This window comes from Cydia pomonella, chromosome 5 (assembly GCF_033807575.1).
Source record: "Cydia pomonella isolate Wapato2018A chromosome 5, ilCydPomo1, whole genome shotgun sequence".
In the NCBI taxonomy this organism is placed as follows: Eukaryota; Metazoa; Arthropoda; class Insecta; order Lepidoptera; family Tortricidae; genus Cydia; species Cydia pomonella.
The window spans coordinates 9,348,169-9,368,516 of NC_084707.1; the positions used below are offsets into that span (position 1 = coordinate 9,348,169).

Below are 20,348 nucleotides of genomic sequence, written 5' to 3' on the forward strand. Positions count from 1 at the left end.
TCGTAATATAATTTATTTCATTATAGACAAGCCTTTAGTTCATCAGTGGGTTTTGTGTGCACCCACGTGACTCGGGATTGATGCATTGCCGTTGAAACAATGTCTAACAAGTTCTAGCCCGCGGATATTGTTACATAGCGCCTGAGGACGAAACAATACGAATTACCGAGACGTTGTTAACAGCTTGCATCACCTAAGGTGCCGGGAATGTTGCTGTGTAAATCATTCGAGCACTGGCTAGACTAATTAATTATTATGTATTTCACTTTCAACTTCCTTTTTCTTCCCACGCGCTTTGCACTACGGGCTTAAAATATTTAGTACTTAAGAGTCTCAACACGCCGCCATAAAGCCGCTCCAATACAATTGAAATCACGCTCTAATTTTTCTTATTTAAAAAGAATCTCTAAACTTCATGGTACTGTCAGTAGAGGTGACAATAGGGTGTCAGCTATTGACCATTATAGTATGTCAAATACTAGGGCGTCTACCTTAGTAGAATTACAATTCTTACTATGATTGATATGAACTTTTTAGCGAAAATTCTAATACGGATATATATATGCTATAGGTGAAAAAAAATAACTTAAAATAATTATTACATGGTAATAAATTAAGCATGAAATGAGATTATGTAAATTTATCCCATTCAGCCAGTTATTTTATGTGATTCAATTATATATTTTATATGTTATTTGTAATTATAGATTTCACCGAGCTTAATGCATTAGTATCTAGGTAATAAACGTGGTAGTAAAGTGGGTATAGACACGAGAATAATATAAAAGAATCTAGGAAATGAACGCCGTGTAGATAATTACTTGATAATAGGATCGGCATACTTTGGTAGTTCTGTTTTTTTCTTGTAAAACCTAAAAAGGCTAGCTTTAGACACAGGATGGCTTCTGGTGCGGATATGGTGAATGGTCGTTCGCCCCTCTGTACCTAGTGTTTAGAAGACTTAAAAAATAATGTGTTTATTCCTGGAACTTGTGGTAAAATCTTTCATGAAAATTTAATGTAATAAATAAATTTAATGTCTAGGTATGAGTTTGTCTAGGCTAGACTGACAGTGACAAAAGCCAACTGATTTGCAAAACCATCAATTTTATCCAGTTGCTAGCCAATTCTCAATTCTCAAATGAACTGTGTAACTATGGCAACTGTCACCATGCTTATAACAGTCGTGTCCTGGGGCACATGTACAGTCAACCAATTTGAATCCTAGGCCACTATAGAACCTTGTCGCTTTAACTACTAGATACTTGACACGCATCACTCAATAAGCACTGTCGTAGAAGTCATTATGGCAAGGTTCTATAGTGGCCTAGGAATCAAATTGGTTGACTGTACATTAGCAATAAAGGTGAAAGCAGGGTGTCGTTTTTTGGGCATTACTACGAGTATGTCGAGCACTGGGACGTTTACCGTACCTAAAGTCGAACATATTATATGTCGTTTCGCCGAAAATGTTATATTCGAAGAACAACGTTTATTTGACTTAGAGATTAACTACTTGACCCATTTATTAAAAACACAATTTAACATCATATCAAGACAGAGGAAAAATCCATCGACGCAGGCTTCGTCAATATACGTAAACAAGCAAAAACCATCCACAACACGCTTCGTCATCCTATCCTACAAAATATATATCGACAACACGTTTCGTCAACGGCCTATCTAGTATCTAGATAATGAAAACCGGCCAACTGCGAGTTCGTTTTACTCGCGCATCGAGGGTTCCGTACAAACGTTGACTTATCTAGTGTAACTATAACGGCGAAAGCCTTCTGATCACAAGTATCTATCGGCAAATTGTCTAACTAATTTGCGCGATGTAATACACGTATGTTGGTTTTTCGAGGATAATTCTCTATCATGTAACTCACAAGCGGTATTGAACCTTTAAGTCTAAGGAGAGACTTTACCTCCTTGTGAGTGTTCTACTGCTTGTACAATGGGCTGTGCTCTGAAGAATTGTTTGACATGATGGCAACGGCCGCTTTCTATCACCGCACCACTCGCCGTCGGCAGGGTGTTCATCCTCACACCCTAGAACCTAAATGGTCGCCTACTGTGCGGCTTAAGAGGAATTTCCTACCGCGAACGTTTCGGCTGTTGAATGAGTTTCCTGCCGAGGTTTTCCCGATGGGCTTACAGTATGGGGTTCTTCAAAAAAGGAGTGTACGCGGTCACGTCTGAAAATATCGATACGAAAAAAGGGCCAAAAAAATGTATACACGACTTTATTGCCCATATATTAATGTAGTATATACATATTTTTGACACTTTTTTTCGTATAGATATTTTCAGACGTGACTGTACAGGTTTTTAAAGTATCGGCAACGCGCATGTAATACATCTGGTGTTGCAGGCGTTCATAGGCTACGGTGACTGCTTACCACCAAGCGGGCCGTATGCTTGTTTGCCACCGACGTGGTATTAAAAAAAAAAATCATGTGAACCGATTTCAAAAATTACTCTTTTATTTGAGAAAATGTGTCTTTAATGTAATCTCATAGAAACTTCAAGTGTAACACACGTAAGGTTGGTTAAATTGCAAACTGAATTCGGAAATGTTTTTTGTTACTTAATTAAAAAAAAGTTATCGAGATAGTAGGTCTGATTATATTTTTCACATCTTCTTTCATAAATATTTTTTTTGCACTAAGAATAAATAATAAAAAAATGTTTTGGAATGATCCATTTGAGCTCTTTCAAATGATACCCACCCCTCTTGATCTAAGGTCTGTTTTTTTATTCCGTAGACTAAAATTACGTTTAATATGTAAGACATGACATTTCTTAGTACCACATGAAATGTCATTTTAGTCTACGGAATAAAAAAACACAATATAGTCACTTTGAAATTTCTCTCTCATATGAACTCCTGATACTTTGAAATGCCGCCTCTTCATATTGGGCATTTTCCATAGTTATGCAAAATATAATTAAAAATAAAATACGTTAGCGTTGTTTATAATATAACTTATATAACTACTTTAAATTTCAAATCTACACAGACAGACGGACGGGCGAACGGACAGAGACGCACCTAAGGGTTCCTTTTGTACCTTTTTGGTACGGAACCGTACAAACATTAAACAAACAGAAACCTACAACCCCGTCTGATTTTTACCCGGACCAAAAGTGCCAAAAATACTGGCGGCATTGCCTCGCTGAATGGCCAGTGATATTTGTCGGACCAGGAATAAACCAGAGCGAGGGTCGCAGCCCCTTTCTTTCAGCCGTCGCCCTATGATCTTGATGCTACTTGACACCTAGCGATGAAATTGAACCTCAAAATAGATGGAAGAGTGTCTGTTATTGAACATGTCTGAACGATTTGCCCTTTCTTTTCTTAATGCGAAGTTGCGAACTACTGGATAGTGGAAATCACTTCTATTTTTTTTTCTAAAAAATAGGATCTGGAGGCCGGTTTTTGAATTTGGAACGCTTGATTTAGTGACTCGAAAATCTGTGGAAAACGGCGAAATTCTATTTTTGAAATACAACCGATAGGAATTGGGAATGTAATGGTATTGACCACTCGTTTTCAATTCTATTAGTATTAGTTAAATGCCTATTTGTGGAGATAGTATTGAAGGGAGAAAATGAAATCGAGCGATCGAAATTCAAATTTTAATTTTTTTTTTTTAAATATAACGATAGGCAGGCGTTTGACCACGATCTCACCTGATGGTAAGTGATGATGCGGTCTACGGTGGAGCACGCTTACCTATGAGATACCTATTTACCCTAGCCTTGAAGAGACCCAGATTGTACTCATGCGGAAACACAGACTCGGGCAGGGCATTCCACTCCTTGGCAGTTCGCATAAGAAATGTTGAAGCAAAACGCTTCGTGCGTAGGTATTTGTGGAATACCTACCATGAAGCGATGCCGGAGTGCCGATTGTCTGGTAGTCCGATGGTGAAATGGGGACGGAGGAATAAGGTTGTGCAGATAAAAGATCGTTAGGCTGGCAATCTTGCGACGATGCTCCAGACTTTGGAGTCGAGCATTCGTCATATCGTCATCATTAATGATTCTCTTGGCTCTCCTCTCAACTGACTCGAGCGCCTTAAGCTGGTATTTTGCAGAACCATCCCACAGCTGCGAACAGTATTCCACACACGATCGCACTTGTGCTAGGTAAAGGTCGAGCAGCTGCCTAGGTGTAAAATACTGCCTCAGCTTGTTGAGGATACCCAGCTTTTGCTGCTAACTGTGCTTTCGACTCGATGTGCGGGCCAAAGTTGAGTTTCGAAGTCAGCGAGATTCCGAGAAGCTCAAGATGGTCGGTTATCGGAAGGGATACATTTCGGAAAGTAGGAGTCAGATGGAATGGACTCCGTTTGGCGGAGATATGACACGCCTGAGGGACTCCGGCATTGATTGCCAATTGATCGGACGAGCAGCCATTAATGACTACACGAATCGATCGATCCCTCAGAATTGCCCCCCCCAGGTCGTTTCAAGGCGATAGTGAGCTACATTTTTAACCGATTTCAATTTCTTCTCAAAGAGAAGAGGTTCTCAATTCGTTGGTCGGTTATTACACTGGCACCACATACAAAGATCGCATCTGGAACTGATCATGAAGATTATAAAATAGTGAATTGGTCAATCAAATCCCATAATAAAATGGGTTCATGTAGTGTTAAGAGATAGGCTAATTGGACGTTTTTTATGTGTTTATCTTTACCAATTGGAGTATAATATATTAATTAGGTCACAATTTTCTGCAAGGAATGAAATGGAATTGTACTAGTGCATTATATATGTGTGATACGGAGCTCGTATCACACATATATAATGCACTAGTACAATTTATGGCAGCGTTATGCTATCTAATGGTGATCTGAAGCGAATTGCGTAAGCTCCATTTAAATAACATTATAGTTATTTCAACTGGTCCACATATATTTATCAGATAAATAGGTTACTGTTTTAGGAACAAGAGATCGAGAGTGGGTGCGCGGACGCAGTATGGGCGCACCTGGCGCAGGCGCGGGCCGATCATTAAAAATGTTTATTTAAAAATCCGACCGCTTAACGCCCGTTAATGCAATGTCAGAGTGAACCAGTCACTTTAACTATGACTTTTTATTTTTTTTATGTTAACAAAGTAGAACAATGAGAAGTTAAGATTATATCTTCTATTTGTCGAATGCATACTAGTAAATATTGTAAGTAGGTATATATTTTAATAATCGACATACATTAATTTCTCTAGCTTATCCTTCATTTTCCGTTTTATTCAAGAAATTTTATATTAATATTAAACAATTTGAGTATAAGCATAATAATTGTACGTTAGTATTTTTTTTACTAATGTAACAATACCGACTTTCACTATGCGGCATTAAACTATCCAATGCCTAACAACGTAAAGACCTGTCTATTTTCCTAAAGTGTCGGAGCACGGGCCCGACGGATCGGGCTGTGCTTTTTAACAAAACATCAACAACATTTCAACGATTATACGCGTTAACGGCTTAGATATGCGTTTACAAAACAAAGACCTTTATTTATTTGTATTACCATTATCCTCATTCAATAACGGGTATTTCAATCAATTACTTAGTGTTAAACTTATATATATAACTAAGTACGTTGAAATTCAATACGGCTTTCGATTTAAGCTTACATTATGCGCTTATTATGCGTGACGTAAGAATTTCATTGGGAGTAACAAAGCTGGGTTGTTCGTAAAATGCGATCAAGAGATCATATGAGGATATTGAGGATTATTATCACGTATGACTGTTACTTTTATCGGATTACTTTCATCTACACGGCTATTTGGATTATTTATTGAATTATTTGTTATTCCTAAAGGTCAATAAAAGAGAAACAGAATATAGGTATACATTTTTCTAGAGAGCTTGGTCAAGTTTAACTATATTCATCGTGATTACTCTTTCTAAATTAAGAAATGTTTTATGGACCTCGTTAAATTAGGAAATGACTGAAATGTATGTAAGTGTCAAAAAGATAGCGAAAGCACGGACTGAATAATCCTTAGATGTTTACTAAGCAATAAAAGGCGCCTAGAGCGCACTAAAGTAAGACATAAAAAGTTTAAAAAGCTCTCAGTAGATCAAACAAAACGAGAGTTGGCGGTTGTCAGGCGGGCCGGTGTCGGGTTTCAGTCGGCGGGTCACATTCGTCCTAAATAATAAACACCAGATCGGTGTCAAAATGAACACATTTTATTATCCCATCAACCCGTAAACCCCGGTTCCGTGCAAACCGACTGTTTATTTTTAATAAATCTTCCGCGAAGGTTGAACGCCTGAACGGTCTTTGATCTAGTAATCGAAGTTTTATGTTTTGCTTTGATTGTTATAAATTATTCTAATGCATTACAACTTTGCAATTGTGTTGTGGTTAACGGAATGTTTTATTCAGATTTATGTACCAATAAACCTACGGGGTTTAGTTGTTACCCTGAAATTCTGTAACATGTTATTTCTGTATGCTCCGCGAAATGTAATTGTTAATCGTTTGGAACTGCGTAGTATTAACAGTAGTCACATTACGCAGAGTTACTAACAATAAGTACACCTAAAAAGTGTGTACTTATTATAAATAAAACTTTAAAAATGTACCATCAGCCGTAAAAGTGCATGGCGAATTTATCAATTAATTCCTCAGATCATAGAAATGATTAATTCATTCATAATTCTCCGTGCAATTTTGCAGCTCACTGTACACAGTCAAAGCCACGAATAATATACATATCTTTCCTGTACTGCAGGCTCTTAATAGGAAACTCAAAAAATCATTAGCCCTTCCTTACAGAACTATTTCCATTACTAAAACTTTAACCAAGACTCATTTCAACGTTTTGTAAAAAAGGCACAGGAAATGTCTTTCTGATCGACAGTTTATTTTTTATCACATTATGAACGACCTTAACTTAAAGGGAATAAAATTAACAACATCGTTATCACACGCCCGAAAACAATAAAATAAAGTAAAATGCTTCGAGTTAAATTAATGATGTTGGATTTAATAAAAATAGTGGAACATTAACTTAACGGTTGGTTGTTAATCAATTTAAAGGGCTATTCAATAAAGACATCACGAGTTTGCATTGCAGATGCTCAGATAAAAAGTAAACTGCTTGAGGAAGTAAGAAGTGCTAAGTTATGTACGTATAAGGACATAGCTTTCACGCAATCAGAGAGAAAGCGTAAGGATTGAAGATGCAAAGGAATGTTATTCTTCTAAGTACTTACAAGTTAGCTCAGGAATTATTCCCACAGTTCGCCCCGAGTCTAAATTGGCCAATCCTACCATAATGAGGAACCGGTGCAGCCATATCGGGATAGAGCAAGTAGGGACGCGCCAAATTCGGAGTTTTTTTGCTGCTTTAAATGCTGGCCTTAAATGTCGCGCCTAGCCCAGTATCTTGATTATATCAGACGCTGTTAATCTTTTTTTCCTTCATTAAAATGGCATCGTTGCTTCTTAGACACTTTGCCAAAGTCAAGTGAGTTAGATTGGATACCTTGCTGTACTTTTTTTGCACAGCATGACTGTACTGTATTTTAGTGTACGTATCACGATCATGTAGGCAAGATAAACTAGGGCAAGAAGGTTTTAGTTATTTGTGAACGATATAAAAGTTATCCATATAAGTTATTATACGTTTTCAAAAGAGTTCCATAAAGCATGCCCTATTTATAGAATCGGTTAAAAACCGTTACCCATGTCGACGCTGTCAAGACAGCTTGTTTACTAATTACCTCGTGTATGTAAGTTCAGTGTATGTTAAGCCAAATCGTTTTTTAAATAGGCAAGTGATATATTTAGTTATATGTACTTATAGTTAACTGACGTTAAGGTAATTAGACAAATACTTGGGCGAACAAGTATTCATCGGGACAGGAATGGTAGACATGTAAAGTATGATAAATACTAAAATGTGTCTTAAATCGGGGAAAAACGCCCTTTTCTAAGGGTGGAGTATAAATAAGGTAAAAAAGATAAATAGGGTTTTTATAAATAGACTGAGTTAACCGTTACCATAACGATAATATAACGACGAGTGACCTAAAATGTTCATGTTAAGACTGAAGACAAACCAGCTTTTTCATTAGTTTTGGAAATATTAATTAATTTAGCCTGGAATCTTAAATTACTTAAATAAAAAACGCTAATTACTTAGGTTAGGTACCTACGAACACGAATAGAATACGTACATTCAGAATCAATAATAGCGGTTGAATTGAAACAACGAGCCAAAAGTATATCTTTGCAGTTCGCGTTCAAAAGAATCGGTTACAGTCTAATTGTTCCACATATAGAGACATTTCTTTTTGTTAAGGTATTAGAGATCGGTAGATACTCTTGACGAGTAGCCTAATCCGTTACGTAGTAGGTAGTACGGAGCTATCCTTTTAAAATCATGTCTCAGTTTTTTTTAACTTCATTAGTAATCAAAAATCATGTAAATATTATCCGTTTAATAGCATACAGTATTCTTGAATGTTACCAGTTCATCTGAACTTGACACAGACTGCGCACGAGTGTCACATGCGTAATACGGAAACACGCATTTGGGGCACGCGAATTGCTGGCGCTGTACAGCCGTTCGGAACTGCGTCCCACTTGCAGCTCACGGCCCACATACTTCACACCGTACTTTAATTAGACGTCGAATGGGCTAATGTTGCATTGGATTTGCCGGGGCTACGTAATGGGCGGAGGTACACAGCATTTTTTGATAGCCCGTGATATCGTAAATTTTAAAGTTTGTGTATTCGTCTATCTCTAGCGAAATTGGCCAAAAACTAAATAGTACTTCAATTAAATAAGGCTTAAATAAGTATCTTCAATATTTCAAGGCCTGTTACATACAAAAAAAAACAAACTGCATTTGCCTTCTTTTAAGCCAGTTTGGAATAGGTTTTGTAATTGAGTTTTCATTTTGTTTTTCTGTAGCTCAAGGTTTTTATTTTTAATTTAAATCGAGAATAAGTTATACTTACTTACAGCAAAATATTAAAAGCTCGCTTAAACTAACAATTTAAAATCATAGTTTTGAGTGAATGAATAAATCGCTGAATAATATCTTAGATGTAAACTTTAAAAGAAACTGTGACCCATAAATATCAATTTAGTACATACTCGTAGTTATAACTTATTTAACTCGAAATAAACATAAGATAACAACTAGATAAAACTTTTTAACTACCTTACTCTTAATTAACAAATACTAAAATAAACCATTGTGTTTGTATTGTAGTATATTCCCATTGTCAAAAGTGTTTTTATTGTAGTATATTCCCATTTGTGATCTTGATCTTATATATAATCGCTCTCATTGTGCTTTTCATCACGTCATAATTACTTTTAAGAAAAATTAATTAAGAATACTTTGAGGTACAGTCGCCATCAGATATATCGGAGCGGTCGAGGTGCTCAAACATATCTGAGCACGCACTATAACGCCCTGAGAATAGAGTCGTGTTGAGATATTTGTGAACACCGAGACCGCTCCAATAAATCTGATGGCAACTGTACCTACAAACTAAAGACACCGCCACGTCCGCCTTTAAATTATTATTGAAATTGCTATGAAATGCACTAATTAGTAAACGTTCAACTACTAATTGAATTTATCTTTCCGAAATTGACCGCGCTGATGGGTATTCTGTACAATCCTTTCATTACTCTCGTAATGCATTTATATTGTAAATTAAATCTGGGTGCAAATGTTTACAAAACCCTTTTAATGAATGAACTTAACTTGCATTTCAGGTTTATTTATTTTATTTTTTTATTTTTATTTATTTAGGATTACCAACAGATAATACATCTTACATGCTCTTAAATCTATATGACAATCAGGACTGATGCTTATCTAATTATAGGTAACCACATCTTATATAAGTGTCTTCTACCAGTGAACATGCAGTAATCTTACGGTTAAATTAATTAGTACCAGTACATTACATTAACTAATGCTATTCGTACAACTAGGATGATGGTAAATAGTTGATAACAATTATTAACTACTTATATACAAATATTTTATATAAATATTTTATTAAGTATTTTTAAGTCATCTGTGAATCTGTGGCGAATTATTTGTGATATCCAGTGAGCCAACATATTTCATCACCTTTCTTTTAAACTGTTCTGGTCTATCGTTGAATATGTCAACTCCCGCAGAGCCAGGGATATGATTGTATAATTTTGCCATTCTTAAAAGGGCAGAGTTACGACCTAAATTTGTTTTCCCAAATGGAATTCTAAACAGCTTATACAAACCAGGACGAGGTAGCTTAGCAGGAATAGTTATTTTAATTTTACTTAACAATTCTGGACAATCCAGCCCCGTACTATTAACCAATTTATAAAGGAACATTAAATCTAGCAGCTAATTTTTGGCAGCTAGGTTTAATTGCTTAACTGCGAAGAAAACGAATCGTTTTAGCATATTAGTTTGTAAATATGATATCGCTTTCAATGTTCTTGTTATTTGTAAAGTTTATTGTACGACTGGGCAAGTTAGTATAAACTGTATATGAAGTAGGTTCATTCAATGTTGCATATCTAGGGTAAGTGACATTACCTTGAGTATATACCTAAGTTAGTGTCTCTTTTTGTACTGGAGAAGATTAAAAAATATATTAAAAGATTGGCGTTACATTTCCTTTTGGAAAAACTATCGGAATATACCTAGACTTATTTTGCGTAGTATACCTGTACCCTAAGTAATGTTTGTAACTTTGACAGACATTTATGAAATGATGTTACCTGCATAACGCTATGCTTGATTATTATATTTGTATAGATTAACTATATACGAGAGAATGGCATGGTCTGAAACGTCCCTGCCCACTCTTAGACCTAAGTGTTAAGACAATCAAACATCGATTGTCTTACTGTAATTGCTATATGTATTAGTATCTATCTTTTTCGTTAGTTAAACAGTTAAGTGGCAAGCGGAGTACTTATTTCTCCATACAAACGTACTCGACTGTTTCCTCCGTGTTTTTTGACCCTATAGCAATGATTTTTTGAACACAGATTAATATTACCAATATCTGTATCGGACTGTTTTCCTTTTTCGATATTTTGTCGTTGTTTGTTTATGTAAGCGCTAGAGCCCTCCAAACGTTGCCTAAACGGCACAATTGAGTAGGACGAAACTTGGGGGATTTAACATGTGGATTCGCTTTTAAGAGCTTACCCCTCTGACGAAAACCTCGGGACTGACGTTATACAAATAGCCATACATTTGACGTGGCCCTACTGCGCAAAAATCGTCAGACTTTTTTGTACAGAAAACTACAGACAGGCGTCTCCAGTTGTTAAATACTGGAAGGGACGCAAAGACAAGTGTGAAATTCAAAACTAGCAACAGTTAACCAAAAAAAGCAAAACAGTCCAACACAGATAATTTCATTATCATTTAGATTTCAAAATTTCATTACGATTGGTTAAGTTTTGGAGTAGTAAACAGTCGAGTACGAAACTTCGATTTTTAAATTTTTTTACGCAGGATTTTTGATGGATGTACATTTACATAAAATTCACAAATCGGAAGAGGGGCTCAGCTCCCCTTTCCTCTTAAAGCTGACTACACCTTAGCTTCTTAAATATAACTTAATTTTCTCTTTTGTTTAGAGTCGCGTTGCCGATGTTCAATTTATGAAGATTGCGTCGAGTGGAGCACGTATGGCTTTGTATGATTGATTCCACTTGATTGATTACTAAAACATGTAAGTAATATAATACGTGATGCTTTTCTCATGCGTGTCGGTAATGCTTTCCAAATCTGATGGTCTTGATTGCTTTCGTTCGTTTGTATACTTATCACTTAACTTTATATGTGCACAGACGATATTCTTTAGCAGAAAATAAATAACAGTGTATACGGTATTGATTAGGTATTAAAGTAACTCCAATCACTAATGCATCAGTGCATCTGTGAGCTGTAGAACTCGGAAAGTCTTCGCCATTTTGAAAAAATTCAAAAAAATGTCCATATCGAACTTGCTTCCTAGAGGAGAACAAACGGAGACATTTCGCTCGCGCTAAGCACTTGCTTGATCAATAAAAAAGTAAAAACATGTTGATATTGTGCCGGTATGATACTTCATATTTAATATTCCTTATAGGTTTTAATCTAATTAAGTGTCATCTGCTTGCACATTATGGACGTGGGAAAGTAAATATTCTGTCTAGTACCTACTGTGTGTTGACATAACTTATCTTCGTGTCATTTAAGAGAACCAACCAACCACTTTGGAGGTATTTTATGTAACAATGTTGCCGACCGGCATTGCTTTCGTAGTTTTGCAAAATATGATACAAAAATAAGAGAGCTTTAAAATCTTTAATAAAGTACATATAAGGCATGTTATCAATATGTCAGTGACAAACCTGCGACATTTGGGCTTAACAGTAACTTATTTGACTTCTTTATAAGATAAATTTGGTACAGGTAGATAATTTAAAAAAAACTTATAAACATGACGACATAGAAATAACGTGAAATAAATTGTTTTTGTAACTCCTTTCCTGTATAACCTTTCGTATGCCTATTAGTAGTCCCAGCCAGTTAATTCGGATTGTCATTTATAATTTTAAGGTTATTACTCGTAATTTAGTTTTGAAAAAGGCATACGAAGGGTTAAAACAAAGTTACAGTGTAAATATTTTTTTGTGCTACTACCAATTTTATTTTGTCAGAATTTCGAAGTTGGGTAATTTATATTCAGACGGGCACGGACTGAAATAGTAGTGTTTTAGTTGACTGAATTTATTGGTAGAATTAGTTTATTTCATACCAATTTCAAAATCCAGGGCCATTAATCAAACTAGGAATAATTAAATCCCTATTTATAGCTTTAAAACCTATTATAAAAATATATTTTAACCACTAATATTTCTAAGTAATGCATTGAAATCCAATTCAATTATCGTATACGTTCAAACCAAAATTATTTAGAACAAACATTAAACCCGATAACCTAAAGTCCGTTACGTTACTAATAATTATAATGCTAATGCTATATGAACATTTGTCTGCGAAGTTCGATTTTCGCCACAAGCCACTGGAATCTTTGTCGTTCGAATCCAGTGGCTTGCGGCGGATTTCAATAAATTTGTCTCCTGTATTTGACCCCATATGGGGTGACTTGGCTGTTGAACTTGTTTTCATATCTATCGAACACGGCGTAAATGCAGTCCAATTGTCTTAGAGAAATAGCAGGGAATAAGGAAGATCAAGATAACAAATTAAGGTCGTTAACACGGGATCGGTATTTATGAAAAGACAGCAAAAATATTACAATATTTTTACAATAAGCTTCAGGTTATCATTAGGCAGTTGAGGGTGATACGAGTAGGTATGTGCCCGGATGATATGGTTATTATTCGAGTACTGCGATATTATTATTTAAATGTGTTTGGCAATTTTTTTGGATAATGTAAACAATTGGCGATACTATTATCACTTAATTACATTTTAAACTTATTTGGCTAAGTAGTTTATGATCGGGAAATTTGTACCGTTGTTAAATATGGTCTTTAGAGAATTAGGAACTATATCGGTTGTCACTGGATACCTATACGTCTTTAGGGTTTTGTACAGTCAAAGTGTAAAAATATGGATGCATACAATTTACCCTAACATACCTAAAACCCTTAGTTCTTAATTCACCGACATAAGATTTATGGGACAAATTTTTGAGTACGCTTCCCTCATCGGATCAAAGTGCTGTGTGTCGTTCGTTACTGACAGCTCAAGCATTGATGAACGTGAACTGTCAAAGTGCTGTGTGTCGTTCGTTACTGACAGCTCAAGCATTGATGAACGTAAACTGTGTACCGCCTACCAGTGGAATATGTTGTTTGAAAGTGACGAGTTTTCCATAACGAGGTTGGGATGTCGCATGCAAATATTGTCAGGAAGCTAAAAGTCAAATCATATCACAGTATGTAAGTATTTTAAAAGTAAAACCTTGTTATGATTAACATACCAATATGAAACATCATCTTTGTATTTAATGCAAATCACGTTTTTTAATATATGGATTCTTTCTATTTTCCCATTTTTCTTAGTAAACAACGCGTCAAAATAAACATAACGTCTAATATTAAGCATTGCAAAGATATTTCAACATGCACTCCTTCACTTTGTCCTCTACTACTTACGGGATTTAACTAGGCGACCCAGGGGTGACAGGGGGTCAGGGATGACAGGTCATGTATTAATATTATATAGGATATGTTAGGGCTCCAGGGACACGATGGCCCAGAGTAGGCCAGTCTATGGGAAGCAGCAATGCGATGAAATGAGATAGCAGTATCACTTGCTCCCCCGGGCCAGTGGGATAGTGCATGCAAGTGGCCCTAAGCGCCATTTGCACCATTCCACTAACCCGGGTTTTTTTATTTTATTAAAGGTAAGCATTTGACCACAATCTCACCTGATGGAAAGTGCCGATGCAGTCAAGGATGGAACATGCTTACCTAAAAGATGTCTATTCACTCTCGATTTAAAAAGGTCATAACTTGGACCTTGGAATAGATTTGCAGGAAGTGAATTGAATTGCAGGAAGTTAACCGATTAAACCTGGATTTACCATGGTTACCAGTAAAATTTGACACTGGGTTAACGGTTTAACCGCAAGTTAGTGGGATGGTGCGGGTTATTCCCACTAGTTACCACCAAGTTGTTATCAGTGATAACTACTGGGATTTATTTTCCCACCTTTTACCAGTGGTACCAAACCAAGTTGGTGGTAACTACTGGGATTTTTTTCCCAGTAGGTAGTTACCACCAAAATTTGGTTAGAGTTCAATACTAATAAAACAATAGAAATAGTATAGTATAACTATAGAGTGCTTTAATAAATAATTATAAGTCGATTAGTGTTTCAGTAAACTGCCTAACCTAACCTAACCAAACCGAGTTGGTGGTTACTAGTGGGAATATATTTTCCCAGTAGTTACCAGTGGTAAAAGGTGGGAAAAAAATTCCCAGTAGTTACCAGTGGTAAAAGGTGGGAAAAAAATTCCCAGTAGTTACCATTGGTAAGAACTTGGTGGTAACTAGTGGGAATAACCCGATGGTGCAAGTAGCGCTAAGCAGTTGCTACCCCAACCTAGAGCTTGCGCATGAGCGCGCTCCAGTGCGAGATGTTGCCGTGGCTACAACCCGAAGCGAGCGCCCTTGAGTCAGCCGCAATGTTTATTCGACTGTCGTCTAGCACTTACCGCCGACGTCGATATTGGCTATTTTTGCGCGATACAACATGTGAAGTAACATCCACTTTGAAAAATTTAAAGCCACTTAATTTTTACGCCTACCAGATATTATTACAACTATAATTTTTATTGGAGTTCATGCTAGTGTCTTATACTTACAATTTTAGCAACTTTATATCTTGTCTGAGATTAAACCTCATTTTTTTTTATATATACTTGTGACACTTATGTGTGATCACTGTTGAACATAAATCTTGATGAGCTAACATGAATAATTGTACTATGACAATTGCAAGCGGAAGTATCCTTTTTGAGTATAAAACATCTTTGCATCTAGAAAGAAATTGAAGCAAGAGCTATTTTTATGGTTACATTAGTCCATTAGATTAATTACACCACCTAAATATTTGCTCAGATAGATAACCCACACTTTTGGCTATTTCATATTTTATCTATATAGATTGTCTAAATTAGCTAACATGAAAATAGATAAGTAGCTCTTGTGATATCTATCAAAAACTTTATTCCATCAGATTAAGGGCTGAATTGGTTTGTTGATATAAGGTTCTGTTGAGAATAGTTGGTAAATGTGATATGATGAAAGGTGAATATTTCATTTTTCTTTTATTCCCATGTAAAATTAAGTAAGAGGCCTTAAGAGCCCAACCCTTACGTTCCTACGCTGTCACCAAGGGTGCCCTAAAACTACTTGTAGTCAGATTGTCTTGGGCAATCCAAGAAAGCTGGATATATAACCCTAAAGATGAACGTTCACTTATACCAATTTATTTAAATGTAGGTCTAGAAACAAAGAAGGCCGAGTGCACATTGAATCGTAGCTTAACCTTAATATATCTTATCAATCAATAGGTATAATTGGTTATTGGTTTCATGGTTAAATCTTAGACACCTATAATCTGGCTATGATTAAAGTTGTCGATTTCCTCATCGAGTGTGTCGTACATTTTCTTGTAAATAACAATAAGGTAAGATATATGGTCGTTTTCTCAATACCCGGGTCTGTTTGTTACCGTCTATAAATCAAATTGACCTCGAGGTCGAAATAATTCAATACCTCTCTCTTTGAAAAATTATCTTGTTAACGCCCTGGTAAGTTTTGATACCTGGCTTTTTCGTATAAATCAACTGAATTGGTTTTAATTGTATATTTTAAAACATGCGACGGCTGCTCGCGTCCACCGTTAAGTAATCAATCATTATAGATTAAACTATCATCGTCGGGGCTATCCATAAACAAATTTAACTTTTAATGTCTTTTGGATAACTAATTCATTGCCGGGTGCTATTTCTAAGCTAGTGTATTTCATTACACAAGCTTATCAACACAAGTTATTTATTACATAAAAAAAGAAAGTTCCAACTGTTTTATTGAACAACTTTACATTAGATTATAGCTTAAGAGTCCTTATTCCTACAGGCGAGCGTATTTTGTAAAATGCTTCCTTTTTCATTCAAGATTACGACGTAACTATTAGTATTTATTAAAAACTGGTAACGTACTTAAATAATCGTTTCCTAAACTAGCGGCTCCAACAGTTCAAATTTTCATTTTCTCTTTTAAACCTCTTTTTTTAATGAGTTTTTTTGGGAGTCTTTTCCAAATTTTGCAGTGAGATGTGGCGCTTCGGTTCTCAATTTTGCTGTAAACAAGAATCATTTGCAGTGCCGGATTAACCATTAAGCAAAATAAGCACTTGCTTAGGGCACCACGTCTAGGGGGGCACCAAAATCGTTGGCAAAAAAAAACGGGTAGTTTGTACATGAACCTGCGTGCGTCGTGTACAGGGTACGTAAGCGCGTCTCCAACGCAGGCCTTTGCCCCTACTAGGATTCCCAACCCATCAGGCTTGCAATATGCTGATTTTTTTCTCATACTTTACCCATTGGTTCGTGGTTGATTTTTGATTTCCAGCAATCAGCAAATCTGTCAGCATTACCTGTCTATCTGTCAACGTAGAGCTCAGTTTTAGAAAGCTATTTGTATTCAACCCCTCGTGGAGCTTGTTCTTCTGCCTTCTCAGTGTCGAATTTGATAGTAGATCTACATTTTTGTCTTAATTTATAATTATGTTGTGTCCGAATTTCGCTCTCTTGCAACTCGGCTTTCGGCTTCGCACCGAAGTCTTAACAGATTTTCGAGGATCGGAATTTGTCACTCATACTGCCCGAGCTCTTGCACGCCAGATTGGTTTGCGACGTATTGCACACGGCCAAGCTGCAGAGCCGCGATCGTGCGAACTAATTGTCAAAGTTTTATGATAAAAAAACTGATGACGGAATCAAAGGCTAAAGTGCAGGTTCGGGGCCCCACGAAGGTCGAAAACCAAAAGCATACGGTTTTATTTGAACCAAAAGTTTCCTTTAGCAGAATTAATCTTTGTTTTCCTAAGATGTAATTAAAAGTGATTCCACCCAGATTTTTGATTTAGGTTTATTTCAGCTTCGGCGAAGTCGGTCAGTCGGAGGTCAATAACTGTTTAAGTTTAGGTTCTAAGTTACGTTTCGTATCATTTTCGACAAAATCTAAAATGTAGATCATACCAAATTTCATTTAAATAGGTGCAGCGGTTATTGATTCCCCACATAAACTTCCACCCTCCTTTACACATCCTTAGCGATGATTTTTTAGATTAAAACTCTCCTATGTCCTTTCTGGGGACTAAACTAATTATCTCTATACCAAATTTCAACTAAATTGGTTCAGCGGTTGAAGCGGGAAGAAGAATATTAAAAAAAAAATGAAAATTTTACGTTTCTACTTCGGAATGGTGTCAATGTGATACTACACTCGTAAATGTTTTTGGCATTCCCGATTTATACGAAAACGATACCAAACATAGCCTACTAGCTTAACTGATGTAGATATCAAAGATCCTCCTCTAAAAATGTACAGTCAAGTGCAAAAATATGTATCGAAAGAATCGTCTCATAAATATGGTACTACGCTCTTATTACACTGGAATAAGATGCTATAGGACATATTTTTGAGTAAGATGTGTACACCCATATTTTTACATTTGACTGTACACTACAAAACTTGGTGGCTTCATTTCTTAACTAAATCAACCCTTGGGTCTTAACTCCTAGGGGCCAATCCTGCCAAAGGAAATCTTCGGTTCGAAACGCCTATTTAATCAGCTGCAACTAACTCTAATCAAGTGCCCTTCTGAGCGAGGCCAAATGCCGAGCAGCAGGAGAACCATGATCACATTGGTTCGATTTCGTTAGGTCTTATTCATACTCGGCTTTTTACTTTATGCAAAAGTTGCTCTTAAGCTTCACATAAACTTGGCCAATTGTCCAAATCCAGGCTTTCGTTTCTCGCGGCTGGGCATTATGCCTTGTTTACAATTCGCCATTGATTTTTTTTATAGCGCGCCGCCATCAGACCCTCCGGGCGTCTAAACTTATGAGGACCTCAGCCTTCGGCCTCATTCACACAATTTGTCAATTCCAAGTTCTGCTTTCTTGCAGCGTGGCCTTTGGCCTCATACGTGCCGATCCGACCGCGCTTTCAGCCTTATGAAGAGCTCAGCTTTCGACTTAGTTTTTTAAGACACTTGGCCATAGATTCTTGCCAGAGCTCGGCCCTGCTGAAGCTCGACCTTTGGCCTCACATGAATGCGCTTCTCAGAAAAGCACTCTTTTCAACCCTGTGTGGAGCTCGGCCTTAGTCCTCGCTTAAACTGGATATTTTTTTCAGTCAGTTACAAAACCCAGCTCTCTCGCAACTCCGCCTTTAGGTCTTGCTCGGAAGCGCCAAGTGGGCACTCCGGATCTTCAACCTTATAAAGAGCATGGCCGTTGGATTCGTTTTTTGACTATTACCACCATTGGTTTAATTCCAAGCACTGCTATCCTGCAGTTCGGCCTTCGGCCTCGCACGATTGCCCGCCACGGTAGAAACAACTGAGGGTCAACCGCGAACCACGTTCGACGTGTTGTCTCCCTGTCGCACGTACGAATTTACAATTGCCTCTGGGCCTCAGTCCTTATGTAACTTTCGGATTACTACTTCTAGGGTTTATTTGTGAAGTGAACCAAAGCAGGTTTTAACCACATAGTTAGCCGGAAAGGCAAATACACAATCATAGTTATAGGTAATTTCAGTCATTTAGTTCACGCATGCTTTGATAAAGGTGACATTAGGATGGCGACTGCACCAGCATTACTGTTGCAACCTTACTGCTGCAGCACTGTCAATTTCCTTGATAAAATAAGTAATGGATTGAAAATACAAATTGCAGCAGTAATGCGACCATGAACGTCACTTAGTTTACCAAAAAAAATCAATGTTGTCAATGTAATCTGGATGAGCCTCGGCAGAGGGGGCACCAAGATCTAGAAATGCTTAGGGCATCAAAATTTCTTAATCCGGCACTGATCATTTGGTACATGAATGACTACAATTTGATTCAACATATCTAGTACGAGGGGCTGGAATGATTAACAATCGAAGATTCATTTGAAAAAACTGATAAAATACCTTCCGAGTTTTCTTCATTTTTTTGGCGAAAACAGGGTTTTATTATATTTTTTTTCCGCAAATTGTACGCATATTTTGCTTTAAAAATAATATTATAGCAAACTGTAACTCTATGTTAACCTATAAAAAAAAATCATAACTATGGGACCTACATTGCCGTAAATTTATATTTTTTTAAAACACGTATAAATCACGCAGCAGCGACGCCCCGCTCTCAGTCTCAGTCCGCGCGGAACGCGCTTAGAGGACGGACCTGTGCTCGATTGTCAGGCATTCGTTGCGATCGTAATCAGCTACGGAGTTCCGAGAAGTGCTATATACTGCGATTAGAAAATCTTAATAAAAGTTCATTTTTTACACTATGCTTAACAGACTCTCGCTTATTGATGGATTTTCAGTGGTCCTTTTTTTTATACTACGTCGGTGGCAAACAAGCTTACGGCTTAAGCTTATCCGTAGCCTATGTACGCCTGCAACTCCAGAGGAGTTACATGCGCGTTGCCGACTCTAACCCCCTCCCGCCCCTCGTTGAGCTCTGGCAACCTTACTCACCGGCAGGAACACAACACTATGAGTAGGGTCTAGTGTTATTTGG

General features: G+C 36.9%; 1 protein-coding gene and 1 long non-coding RNA gene across 5 annotated transcripts in view; one reads left to right on the plus strand and one right to left on the minus strand.

The window, feature by feature from the left end:
* The window catches only part of LOC133517686 (uncharacterized), a 59,634-nt gene that overhangs the window by 26,950 nt on the left and 12,336 nt on the right, over nucleotides 1-20,348 (plus strand). For 2 of the 3 annotated variants that reach the window (XR_009799394.1, XR_009799395.1), the window contains exon 3: nucleotides 11,656-11,750. This is a non-coding gene — a long non-coding RNA (uncharacterized LOC133517686). Of the gene's footprint in view, nucleotides 1-11,655; nucleotides 11,778-20,348 lie in introns of those variants that run through there. The other variant, XR_009799393.1, reaches the window with a different exon arrangement.
* Nucleotides 1-20,348, minus strand: part of LOC133517672 (NT-3 growth factor receptor-like) — a 62,706-nt gene that overhangs the window by 26,372 nt on the left and 15,986 nt on the right. The gene's annotated exons all lie outside the window — the stretch shown is intronic.